This window comes from Triticum dicoccoides, chromosome 5A (assembly GCF_002162155.2).
Source record: "Triticum dicoccoides isolate Atlit2015 ecotype Zavitan chromosome 5A, WEW_v2.0, whole genome shotgun sequence".
Lineage (NCBI taxonomy): Eukaryota > Viridiplantae > Streptophyta > Magnoliopsida > Poales > Poaceae > Triticum > Triticum dicoccoides.
Genome location: NC_041388.1, coordinates 17498368 through 17502779, shown reverse-complemented (window position 1 = coordinate 17502779; position 4412 = coordinate 17498368).

Below are 4412 nucleotides of genomic sequence, written 5' to 3'. Positions count from 1 at the left end.
CTTATTAACCAAATAAAGCGATGCCAACATGGTTCCAAGGTCTCCAAAAGTAATAAAAAAGCAAATAAAGCTCACACAGAGTCAAAAAGGGCTAGAAACACCAACTAGCCATGAAAAGACGCCACAACCGGCTGGCTAAAACTAGATAGGTAAACTAAATGCCTATCCTATTACATGACCGCCATCCAAATCGGTTGAAGATATCCCGAGCTACCATCTCTCAGCGGAAAGATCCAGTAACGAAATGCTCCCTGGTCTCCGTTGGGGTGAGTAGCGACCACGAACGGATCAGTGCCGTAGTTCAGAATATAACCTGCAAAAAATGGATACATGATATTCTGTTAAAAATCAAATCATTTCTACAAGTCCAGATAGTCCACAGCAAAGTGCAAATTCCGACCCGAATGTGTCTCGCTAATTCAGGCTCAATCCCATTAAGCCATGTCCCAAATAACGCGTTAACAGAATTCGGTGGATTGATATTAGAAGCAATGTGGACCGCCTGCCAAAGCACTTTGGCCAACGGGCAATCAAAAAAGAGGTGTTTGATTGTCTCATCCCGATCACAGAAACTACACCTAGTAGGTCCTGTCCAATTACGCTTTATCAAGTTGTCCTTGGTTAAAATAACTTGTTTATGGACAAACCACATAAACACTTTTATTTTCAAAGGAACTTTGACATCCCAAACATGCTTGGAGGTAGGAATGGAGTTCGAATTAATAACATCAATATACATTGATTTAACAGTGAATACTCCAGACTTAGTCAATTTCCAGCGTAATTCATCGGGTTGTTGAGAAAGCTGGACCTCCATCAGTCTCCTAACTAGACGGAGCCATTCTTCCCAATGATTGCCCGCTAGCATCCGCCGGAACTGAATATTAAGGGGGATAGATTGAAATACCAATGCGACGAACACCTCACGTCGTTGAACAATACGGTACAAAGACGGATATTGGATGGCCAAGGGTGTCTCGCCGAGCCAAGTATCCTCCCAGAAACGTGTACTTGTGTCGTTTCCAATAACAAACTTCATCCTATTAAACAAAGATTGTTTGAGTTTCATCAGACCTTTCCAGGAAGGTGAATCAGTCGGCCTGACTGTAACCTGGGACAAAGTTTTTGTCTAGAGTTACTTGCTGTGAAGGATTTGAGCCCACATGGCATCATTCTCCGTTGAGAGCTTCCACAGCCACTTGCTAAGAAGGCATCTGTTCTTAACTTCTAAATTCTCAATACCGAGACCCCCTTGGTCTTTCGGTCTACAGATGATATCCCATTTAGCAAGCCGATATTTTCTTTTAAGCTCATCACCCTGCCAAAAGAAACGCGATCGATAGAAGTCCAGTCTCTTCCTAACACCAACTCGGACCTCAAAGAACGATAGGAGAAACATAGGCATACTCATGAGCACCGAATTTATCAGGATTAATCGGCCTCCGTATGACATGAGCTTACCCTTCCAGCAACTCAGTTTCTTCTCAAATCGGTCCTCGATGCACTTCCACTCTCTGTTTGTCAGCCTATGATGGTGGATTGGAATACCTAGGTAAGAGAAGGGTAACTCTCCCAACTCGCACCCAAACAATTGCCTATAAGCCTCCTGTTCGTCTTTGGCTCTACAAAATAGAACAGCTCGCTCTTATGAAAGTTAATCTTTAACCAGGTCAATTGTTCAAATAGGCATAACACAAGCTTCATATTTCTCGCCTTGGCCAAGTCATGCTCCACAAAGATAATTGTATCATCAGCGTACTGAAGGATGGATACACCTCCATCAACAAGATGAGGTACCAATCCACCTACATGACCATTTTCCTTAGCTCTTCCTATCAAAATTGCTAACATATCCACCACAATGTTAAACAGGATAGGGGACATCGAATCTCCTTGTCTTAGGCCTTTATGTGTCTGGAAGTAATGACCTATGTCATCATTAACTTTAATTCCCACACTACCTTTTTGCGTAAATGATTCAACATGTCGGCGCCAGGCTTCATCAAAACCTTTCATACGCAATGACTGTTGGAGGAATGGCCATTTGACCTTATCGTATGCTTTCTCGAAATCCACCTTAAAAATTACTCCATCTAATTTTTTGGAATGGATTTCATGGAGCATTTCATGCAGGACGACCACCCCATCAAGGATATTTATGTCCGACATGAAAGCAGTTTGGGACTGTTGCACCACAGAATGCGCAATCTGTGTGAGCCTATTAGTCCCGACCTTGGTGAAAATTTTGAAACTAACATTGAGGAGGCAGATCGGCCTGAATTGCTCAATTCTCACAGCATCCATTTTCTTAGGAAGCAGTGTGATAGTTCCAAAATTCAAGTGAAATAAGTGAAGCTGCCCAGAGAACAGATCATGGAACATAGGTAGCAAATCCCCCTTAATAATGTGCCAGCACTTTTTATAGAACTCGCCGGGAATCCATCCAGTCCGGGAGCCTTATTGTTTTTCATCTGTGCAATAGCATCAAACACCTCCTTCTCTAAGAACGGGGCAACCAGAATATCATTTTTGGCAACCGATAGCTGAGGCACATCCTCAGTCCTGGACTCGTCGAGGGACACACAATTATCCTCCGGAAGCAGTAAAATTGTGGATTCGGCATTTATGTCCAGGGCCTGTATAAGAGAAAGGAGTCTATCCTTTTCAATCTTATACACACCACTGAGGTGCTTAGCCCAACCCCGTAAGAAACTTCTCAAATGCCTAATCTTATTCTGCCAACGCTCGATCGCAGTCGTGCCTCCTGCACCTCTATCCCATTCCCTGGCAATCAAGTCCAAGAACCCCTCGCGTTCAAACCATGACATCTCGAAAGAAAAGGTGTTCTTGTTACCCACGTGGTTCGGCTCCCCTGAGTCCACGAACAAGGGTGTGTAATCGGATATTCCCCTCGAGAGAGCTTGCACCGTAACCAGAGGGAACTTTTGTTCCCACTCCACGCTCGCGAGAACTCGATCAAGTTTTTCATAAGTTGGGTTTGGCAGAGAATTGGCCCAGGTAAACTTTCTACCAGAAAGCTCTATCTCCCTCAGATCCAAGCTTTCAATAATGGTATTGAACATAAACGACCATCAGCCATCAAAGTTATCATTGTTTTTCTCCTCTCTCCTCCTAATGATATTGAAATCACCTCCAACTAAAATTGGAAGCTGTTCTGACCCACAGATTCGAACAAGGTCCGCCAGAAACTCCGGTTTGAGCTCAGGTTGTGCGGCACCATAAACCGCCACCAAAGCCCAGTTGAAACCATCTATCTTAGACCTGACTCGAAACTTCACCGCGCAGTCGCCATCACTACACTTCGGACTTCAAGCGAATCGCATCTCACACCGAGTAAGATACCACCCGATCTTCCTCGCGGAGGGAGGCAATGCCAATCGAAATCAATACCACCCACAAGAGAAGAAAGAAACTGGGGTGCAAAGTTTTCTCTACCAGTCTTCGATAGAGCAATGAAATCTAACCGCTGCGCTAAAGATGCCTCAGCAAGGAACCTTCTTTTAGCCAAGTCCTTCAGACCTCTACTATTCCAAAAGATTCCTCTCATATTTCATCATGGAATTTTTTAGTGATTCGAATCCTAGCACTCCTACGAACTGCGGAATCGGGATAGATCTTCTGTTTCCACTTACGCTTTGGTTTACAAGGCTCTGACGCTCGGTCCTCATAACCGGGTTCACTTATACTACCAGCATCATTCTCTAGGGGTACATCATCGTCCCCAGACTCATGATTGGGGGGGTGCTAGATCCGCACACAGATTATCAAGCACTCTAACCCCTAACGCATCAATCTCATCATCATTCATTGGTTTAACCGCTGCAAGATTATGAATAGTCTCTAAGGCACGTTCCGCCTCCAAATCTAACAGATCATTCACCGAATTGGTAATCTCACTATCCGTAGCACCTAGTGAAACTCCTAATTGGTTTGCATTATTTATAATCTCCTCATTAGAAAAATGCAATAAAGAATTAGATATGTTGACGGACATACCAGAAGATAATGCAGCCTCCTGAAGCTTGGCCTCCCTCATAGCGCACCGCTGCTGCATATCATCCACCTCCGAGAGCTCGTGGATGCGAGCACTCATCCGTCTCCCCGTCGAGACAGGGTCCGGGATCCTGCCAAAACCGACAACCTCCTCCCTAGTAAAGTCTGGCGCTGAGTCCCTTAGAGGGTCAACCGAGGTTACCAGAGAAGGCGGCTGCGGGCTCCCAAGCCCCTCAGACAGGTGCCCCATGCCGGGGTCCACGGCCACGGGTACGAACGGAGAGGGGATGACGGGGGCCGCCTTCCCACGCCCTCCTCCCGCCCCACCCGCCGGCGCAGATAGAAGAGCCGTCGATGAAGGAGAGACGATCCTCCTGACCGCCGGGGAAGAAGGAGGA